The following is a 10084-nucleotide window of genomic DNA, read 5'->3' on the forward strand; positions in this document are numbered from 1 at the left end:
GACTGCATTCAAAGAGGAATGCATGAGAGCTGAAACTTGAGAATCGTCGAAATCAGACAAACAATAAAGACTATACTTGCAGAAACTTCTCTTGTCTCACAATAAAAAGAAAACTCGAAATAATCAAGAATACAAACAATTTCTAGGGGTTCATTCTCCTACTTCAAGGTGGATTGGACAAATAATTGTTTGTTCCTTCACGTTAAAATTTGAGAAAGAGCAATATTATTTTGTTGGGAATGATTCCCTCTATAGAACCTAAATCAATTCATAAAAAGTTGGCGATGCCCATTTAATCTCAATTAAGACCTTCAACCATCTAGCTAGATTGGACAGATACATTTCTAGGGGTTGAAGCTTGCATGGCTAGTGGCTACATATACAAACCGAAGCTTACTACACCATCAGGACAAGTAGAATTTGATGGTCCAGATGATATGTGATGCATTGTTGATCAGGCTGAGGAATGAAGAAGGACATGATCTTCCTTATTCGTGCAAGGTAGTAAAATTACGACTGGAATTGTTGATCGATCAATCTGCAGTTGGAAACTTTCTTGATCGACGATGATGAACAAAAAATAGTGGATATGTTCTTACCTGTGTTGCTTATCCACAGCCTGATGTTACCATTGAGACTCACAAAGAGCAAGATCAACTCACTGCCTAATTAAATTTGGCTCACCACCAAAAGCAGTTGTTGGAAAAATAATTTTGCTTTTCTACAAAGTAATAGCTAGCTAGGTGTTTAGTTTGTTTTTGAATCATGGACACTTAGAATAATACCTAAGGAAGTTTTAGTAGTAAAAAAAGAAAGTTCTAAATTAAATTAGAATATGTGAGTCTAATTGTCTTCCATTAATTTATATAAAATTACATTGTAATATTGTTATTATAAGATCATATATAGTGTTCAATAGAGTTTCAAGTTCTTATTTCCATTTTCAAGGATGGATTTATTTGTAATGTAGTTGTAGTTATACTATTAATTATACTAGTTTAAGTCACGTGCAATGCACGTGTATCCATTTTTTTTAAGAATAAACGTAATAAAAAAATATATTAATTGTACTATGTTATTTTATTAAGTAGAAAAAAATAATAAAACAACGTAAAATTTTAAAATAACAAGTGTAGTTGATTAAAGGAGAATTTAGTCATTATACTTATTTTTTACTTTCTAAAAAAATTTATTTTTCTAAAAAGTTATTTTTATTTTTAGAATTCTATATATTTGTACTTTATGTAAAATGTAATTATGTTTGAAACAATTTACATACCTATACTATTTTCATCATCATTCTCAGAACTTCACTTTCCATATATATATTTTTTTCGTTGTTGTATTTCCATTGTTTCTATTATATGGGAGATTTTTTCTTTTTACTAAATACCCAATGAATTAATAAATAACATTTTTATACACTCATAGTAACTGAAAAAGTATATTTCATATTTATATTTTTATTCTATAAAAATTCATATATACATTTATGTACTTAGTAATAATAAAAAAAATTATTTCACTCATAATGAAATAATTTATAATAATAGAAAATACATAATTTAATTTAGAATATAAACTGTACAAATTAATTTAAAATTTTGCACACATTTAAAAATACTTTATATAAATTGATAAGTGAGAGTAAAATTTGTAACTAACTTAAAAAAAATTTTATATACATAAACCCGCTTATTAAAAATTTAAATTGTAATGGATGATCCAAACGCTATCATTAAAAATAAAAAATCAAAAAATGAATTAAGAAAGTAAACCAATACTATATGTACTTTGCAAGAAAAAGGAGAATTCCAGAAGCTTCAGTTTCTTCTCACTAAACTTTCTGTTTCTCTAAAACATTTTCTTTCTATTACTGATACTATACATATTATTATGCGATGAATAAGTTGAAATCGTCAAGGTCGAAATTGAACTTAGGTAGACCAAATTTTGAAGATTATCTTCCTACTGTAATTCCCTATTTTTTTTCCCCTTTTTCTTCGTTTTTTATACTTAACACGTTTGAAGATTTGAATTTCTTTAACCATTTTTGCTTTATATTTTCTCTGTGTTGAATTTCTTAAAATCACTTTTGCTTTAGGATTTTTTGTTACTCCTTTTGCTCTGCATGTTCCATGATTTATTTTTTTAAATTTATTTTGGTTTAATTTCTTATTTCAGGTGTAATTTGCTTAATGTCTTGATGTTTGCATGTCAACTGAGATACTTGAATTTGAGGTATGGAATAGAAATACAAGTAGCTAGAAGGTTGTTAGAGGAAAAATTGTCTAGATACAAGTTAGATGTGCTCAAAAGGGGCTTATGGTGAAATTCTACATTAGGGTATTTTCACTCTAGGGATAGACAAGTCATGGAGAGAAATCCATTGTGATATAAGATTCTTCCCTGGGAAGAATTGTGTTCATATCGATGGGGTCATTTACTCTCTATAACCTTTATGAAGACAATAACATAGCTGCATTCAATGTTGGAGAAGAGAATTTTAGATTGATCTCATTTCCTCCTGGTGTAGAATCGAGTCTGAGTGTATATTTTTCACCCACTATGACATGGTGCATAACTCTTTATATAATGTCTATAAACATTTGATTCAGTCAAATCTACATAGATGTTGATTTTATGTCTAATGACACCTCTCTTAATTTTACTCCTAGGGAATTTGCTATCGTTACTGGATTGAATTGTGTCTCTAATAGGTACGACTTTATTTTTGACGAGAATGTACCAAACAGGATTGTTGAGAAGTATTTCAATGATGCAAAATTTATACATAAAATGCAACTATTTCTCTTTTTTTGGTAATGTATCCTATTTCTCTTTCATAGTAAGGGAAAGTAGCATAATATTGCAAATGCCAGTCCGGTGCATTTTAAAGATCTTGGTATGCGTGAATTTTGGGAAGGGTAGGACGACAAGGGTCTATTTTTAGGTTATCAATATTTCACGATAAACTGATGAACACTTCAATCCCAGATTAGTCTATGATAAGAAAATTTAGTTATTCACAATAAACCAGCTTTGTTGGCCTTTTCGTTTCTGCTATGTTGCTCCGACTCTCCAAAAGTGTTGTCGCACTTGTGTCGGATCCTCCAAAAATGCACTACTTTTGGGGGATCCATGCACCCAGTGACATTTTTGAAAGTCTGTGCAACATAAAATTTCTGTCGAGTATCTGGTTTAACTTCATCTACTTCTAAATGACAGGCAATAGTCGCCACAGCTATCGCCCTTGTCTTGGAAAGGTATTTTACTTATTTTCTATTTTCCCTCTAAAGGAAGTCATACGTGAATTATAACTTCGGAGAAAACATTGAAGAGTTGCAATTAATTCTATTTTCTTGAATAGTTGATTTTCTCTAACTTTGAGTGATATGCTATCAATGTCATAATTGCAGGGGTTTCTCTGATTCGATTTTTGGTTTAGCAGTGGTTTACGCTAGCCTTGTGATGTATGATGCACAGGTATGTGTTTGAAACCTAGTGCATCCCTCCTCTTTTCCCAGCTTCACTTCAAAAAACATTTGCTTTCAGAGTTTGGAGGTTATTTGACCCACACATTGCAGTATGAGAAAATGCTAGAATTCTTCTTGTGCTAAGATTCAGAGGAAAATTCGAGATATTAAGTTTATATGTTCTGAATTTCTATATTCCTCGAATCCTCTAAAAATGTAGTGGCACCCGTGTCGGATCCTCCAAAATATACTACTTTTGGAGGATCCGACACGCATCCAGTGGCATTCTTGATGAGTCTAAGCAACAGACCTGAATTCTAGGACAAGACTATTTTCTTTGTTTGGAACAAATAACTTATACTTTTCAAATATGAATTTTTAACACAAATACATAATTTAAGCTATAGCCGAACCTATTAAAAAATCTTCTATCATTTGTATGTAGCTCATGATACTATTTGTACTTTGCCTGAACTCCAAGTTGCTTGAATTTATCTTAAGAGAGTATGGTCGTGTGTGCATATAAATTGTTTTCCTTCCAAAAGTTTTAGCAGTCCAGGGGGTGACTGACAATAGGGGTCTTAAGAAAGACGAATACATAGGGACAAGATTGTAATTGAATTCCTGATTATGTATGACTGATGCTCATTTTTGTGATTCTTGATTAAGAAAGACGAATACATAGGGACAAGATTATGTAATTGAATTCGTGCTATGGTATAGTTGCTATTGATTAAAACTCAAATATAAGATGATGGTTTAAATTATGTCGTTCTTGGCCTATTTTCTTTTTTTCTAATTTTTTTCTTAATTTTATGTATGTTAAGAAGAATTATTTTTATTCTGAAAAAATATTTTGATATTTTAAATAGTTATAACTGTGTAACACATCAAGTGACGTTTGTGTTGATAAAAAGAAGTTTTTTCATGTATTTTAAATATATATATAAGTTACAGAATATTAAAAATATATATATATTTATAGAACATTTGATCGGTGCATACGGAATAAGATGTTGATGTAGATTCTCCTGTCTTGTATTCTTTGAAATTCATCTTCTTTAATCGAAGTTTTTTTCATGTAAGATCTGTCCAATGTAGATGTGTATGAAGCGCTAATTAAGAATAAATGTATACAAAATTAAAGATATATTAATATATTAGTTGTGCGTATGTTATTTTAGTAAGTACAATTTTTTTTAAAAAAAATATAACTTTAAATTTTCAATATAAACAGTGTAGTTGATTAAAGATGAATTAAATCATTATACTTATTTTCTTAAATGTAAAAGTTTGATATTTTTTTTACCGAGAAGGTCTACGGTTTAAGTTCGTATGGCCCTATATAATAAAAATGAATATTTTTTTTGTATGATTTTCACTTCGTCATTATCATTTCTTGCTTGTAACTAAGTGAAATTCAATTATTCCTATAAGTTTATTCAAGCATAAATCGTAACAATTAGTTTTAAAAATTTATATAGATTTAAAACACTTCATATAAGTTGATAAGTAGAGGATAAAATTTAGGGGAGAGGATAGAAACGAAATTTAAAATTAAACTATTTTCATGAAAATGGCCACGAAATTTAAATTTTACTTTATAGCCATTTCAATTTACTGGCTTGGTCTATACCATTTTTACACACATTCTATACAGTTTCTATACATATCTTATACATATAAATATTCTATACGAAAATTATACAATTTTGATACACAATTTATATAATAACTATACTTTTTTTTTTACGCGTTTTATACAACAATTATATAATTTTCATACACATTCTATTTATTTTTTTTTATATATTTTATACATATACATATTTGATAGAACTATACAATTTGTATATATAAATATATATATATATATATATATATATATATATATATATCTTATATAGATACATATTTTATTTAACAATTATATCATTTTTATATAATTTATTTATTATTTCTAAACAATTGAAAATGTAGACTATTTGATCAGTTAAAAAATTTATAGCAAAAAAAAATTAAAATATTTTTAAAAGGGCTGAATTGCTCAAGTTGAATACTATATCAATATTGTATATGGACTTTATATGAAATACGTAGGCCAAAATTACCCAAATTAGAAAATGACTATAAAATGGTAATAGTATATCCAACTGACCACTTTTTGAAAAGTTTTTTAAATTGGACTATTTATTTTAAAAAGAGCTATACAATATCTTTTTTCTTAAAATTTATATTAAACAAATATATAAACATGTATTTTGAAAAGCAAAATAATAAGTAAAGTATGGCCTAAACCTGTCGGCCCAATAACTTAAGCAGATAAAAAAAACACAAATAGGAAAGTAAACAAATGAAATTCGTATTTTGTCTAAGTACTCCAGAAGCTCCTCTTGTTACTCTTCTTTTTCTTCCTTACAAAGCCAAGAATTTTTACTACACTTTATTCATAAAAAAAAATTCCTGTGCAAATTCTGCATAGCTTTACCCTTCCACGATTTTCGTTATTTCATATTAAATTTAAAAAAATTTCTTGAACCAATATTTATAAAAAGGTTTTTAATACTTATTTTTTTTCTAAGCTTAAATTCATGAAGGTTCATCCCCATTTCTGGGCACCAACACGAGTTGAGAGTGAAAAGGGTACAGTCATAATTCTTCTTATTTTCCTCCAATGCTCACCATAAATAGTAAAAATCATATCTTGACCTTTTCCAATAAAGATATCAAAAACAACATTTCTTGTTCTTGATCCAAATTCAACTCTTTGTGTGTGTAAAACTTCTTTAGCTAATTCAGGGGATGACAGAACAACCAAGTTTACTTTATTTTCAAACCGTCATTTTTCTATATTGGAGCTCTTGTCCTGATCGATGAAAGAAATAAGTCATTTTGGGTTTAGGATCTTCAATTTCTCAGTGAGATTTAACATTTATTCACTGTGAGCTTTCTTTTTCTTCAACCTTGATTTATTTTGATTAACTGCGATTAGGATAAAAAAGGCATTGATTTCTTTTTGTGTAGTTATTAATATCCGTTTTGTGAGCTTGTATTGGTGTGTAGTGTGTACATAAGCATCTTGGTTTGGAGATTTTGGATTTGTTTTGAGTACTTCATGAATGTGTTGATGTTTGCATGTCATTTTAGAAATTGTTTTAGGAAATGTCTCGACATTTATTTATGCATGTACTGTTTTGTTTGGTATTACCAGCAAGAAGGTAATTAACTTGTGTTTAAATGAATAGATTTATTTTTCTAAGTTTGTATAGTATATTGTATAACATGATTCTGTGGCTGTTTATTTTTTTTTATTGAGGTGTTATTCCATTTTTGTTTGTTAGTTTTGTGTTTTTCTTATTTGTCTTGAGCTGGAGTATGTCAAAAACAATCTTTCTACTTCATTTGAGGCAGTGGTATGAATTGTGTGCACTTTATTGTGTATGTTGTTGTTGTAATTTGTATAGTATTTGTGTTTGTCCAAGCCAAAATTTGCTCACATAAAAATCGGGGGGGGGGGGGGGGGGGGGGGGGGGGTTGCTAAATTGACAAAGTTTTGATTTGTGCATGCAGTCAAATAAGTGATATTGTTCCTAATCAGCTTAAAAGGCGTGGTTACATTCTTCGAGACAATTAGGTCGATATCACAAATTCTAGGAGCTGGTACTAATTCTTCGAAATGCATTCAATCTCAAGTATTCGTGTGCTTATATTAAATAGTATGGCATGCCTCGGTATGATATTCCAATGTTTACTGTCAATTGTTACGATTTTTCTAAACATTCACTTGCCTTTTGTTTTCTGAGCCTTTCCATTATATGTTTTATTTGTCCTGCATTGTCTAAGGACATTAACTATATATTTGCTAATAGAGTTAATTAGCAATAGAAGAATATTTTATTTTTATGTTGTAAATGTATCTCTGAGTTATAGCTGACTTAGGTGGTTTTGACTTATGTAGTATTAGAGAATGCATATGGACACTTCTGTATAATGTACATAGTATAGCCTATCTTTAGGGATGGGTAAAGTTTCTCTTTTGATTATTCTATAATAAGCATAGTAGTAAACGTATAAGTGTCTCTCACATTATGGAATAGATGACAAGGAACTTATCCACATTCTTGGTTGCTTACATATATCATTGTACTTATTTGAAGCCGTATTTTTCTGATATTACTATACTTGCTCCTTTTTTACTCTTTCTTGAGTTATGTTATGCCCTATGTAACATCGTTTTAGTCTTTCATACAATACAGGTTTGATTTTTGGAATGGAAGTTTTAATAGGTTTAGATGGAACCTTGATGCTAGAAGAGATTGTCCAAGCAAAAGAGGTTCCAGTCTTTGATCTAATTTATTAGTTCATAGAACAATGAACTTCTCTAAAGACTGCATAAACTTGTTCAGTAGAAAGACAAAGGGACATTAGGTTGTTTAACCAAGCCAGTTTCATTACCGAGCTCTTCTTTAATTCAAGATGGACTCATATTATAATGGTTAATAACTATTAATTTTCAAGTTGGTACATATCTACAAACATCAGTATGGTGGTAAAAGAATAGTTACATTTGAGATTCTTCATTTTGTTTGAGAATTTATTTTCTTTTGTATATCGCTCAATCACTTTAATTTTTATACTATATTTCTTCAATCGACAATAGTGTAGTGAGCACATTGTTTGAGTGCCCTATTTGTATTTCATGTCCTAAGATTTTTATCTGTGCATATTCAATGTCGTTGTTTGATAAACTATCTTGGGCAGGTGGGACTACGGAACAAATGTGGGTGAATTTGATGGTCATTCGAGGAGAGTTTTGAGTTGTTCATTTAAGCCCACAAGACCATTTCGCATAGCCACATGTGGAGAAGACTTTCTGGTGAACTTTTATGAAGGACCCATTTTAAATTCAAGCCGTCTCACAGGTTCTTTATCCTTTCTGTTATGTCGAATTACAACAAGTGTCCCCTATTCTCTTTTTAGTATAAGTATCAACATATTATTATTCTCTTTCTCCAATTTTTAGAAAGCTGTCTATTGATGACATGGTCTCCTCATATAGGAAGACAAAAAAAGGACAATATTCCTGGACTATGACGACACTGTGTCTGTAGTACCTTAGTCATCATTAATTAAAGCTCCAAGTGTTGAAGTTTCTGATCATCTGAACAGAGGGAAGCTATACCTAACCCCTTAAGGAGCAACTAATTGATGTTGTCCAAAGGCACTTCACATCCCATGTACATTCTTAATTATTTGCATGTTGTTGCTGCTGTGTGTTCTTTATTTGATCTATTTTAATGTGATGTTCATGGCACTTGATAATTTTCTGGCACTTCCATAAAACACGAGTTTTAGGTATTCTTCCGTACTTCTGTTCATAGTTTTTTTTTCATGTTTCACCATATTCTTAGTATAAGAAATCTGGTGCTTGTATTATGTCAACTTCTATTAACTATGCCATCTAAAGTGATTAGTCAATTTTGGCATAATGTTCTTTCATATTATCGTTCTTGATACATGTAAACACTTTGTTGGTCCTGTGATTATGTCATATTATGCTCCTGGTTTTCAAAATTATACACTCTACTGACTGCTGCATTTGTCATTTTTTTCGGGTGAAGTAATTGAACGAGTTGCAGGTAATGTTGGGATTCGTCCAAGCAGCCAAGAGACTCAATACAAATAGAAAATTAACAAAGAATAGGTAGGTATTACACACTTGAAAATTCTATTTTAAACACATTTCCTTTTATGTTTTTACGTAGTGTATATGTCTTCTTATGTTTATTTTCCTTGTATAATTAAGTTGCAATCACTGTTGTTTTTCATAAAAAAAATAAAAAAACATTAGTAAACTTGAAAATAGAGATATAGGGGCCAGATATCCACTATTGATGGTTTTCTTTACTGCTTTGGATTACACTGTCAAAAGCTCTCAATGAGCATAACTACTTGATTGATAATAGATTGTTTTTCCCTCTCCCCGACCTTTTGTTGGTTTGTTTTGAATTTTTCCTTTATATTTGAGCAAATTTCAAGTATTCTTTGGGTCCACAACACTAAGGAAGGCTATAGAAAGAAGTCTTAAGACACGAAGAGCTCTTCCTCATATCCTTATTTGCGTCTTTAAACTTGATACAGTATAAAAAAAAATTCTCTTTGGATCATTTATTGTTGAGAATGCCTTAAGTAACCAGAAACGACAATACTTGATTTGATAATATAGATGGTTCTTGATAAGTAGAATAGTAGAAGAACATTATCCATAAATAAGTGGAGTGGTTGATGAATTAAGTACCTCTTCATCGACGAATGTGAAAGTTTTTCGAGTACCGCTCGTTGATCGAGTAAATTATTTTGTTGCTTGACATTCTATAACTAAGATCTTTATTATGTAGGTGCGATCATTGAGCTTCACTGTGTTAACAGGCAGCACTTCGATAATTGAATTAGTTAATTCGGTAACTATTGTCATTGAGTCCGCTGATTCAGTCATTGAGTTTGCTGATTCGATATTTGAGTCCATTGCACTAATATCCTTAAAAATCAAAGTTGTGATAACAGTAACAAATGATTATATAATTAAATGTATTATATGAGATAAGATA

Source organism: Capsicum annuum, unplaced genomic scaffold (assembly GCF_002878395.1).
Source record: "Capsicum annuum cultivar UCD-10X-F1 unplaced genomic scaffold, UCD10Xv1.1 ctg3236, whole genome shotgun sequence".
Taxonomy (NCBI): Eukaryota; Viridiplantae; Streptophyta; class Magnoliopsida; order Solanales; family Solanaceae; genus Capsicum; species Capsicum annuum.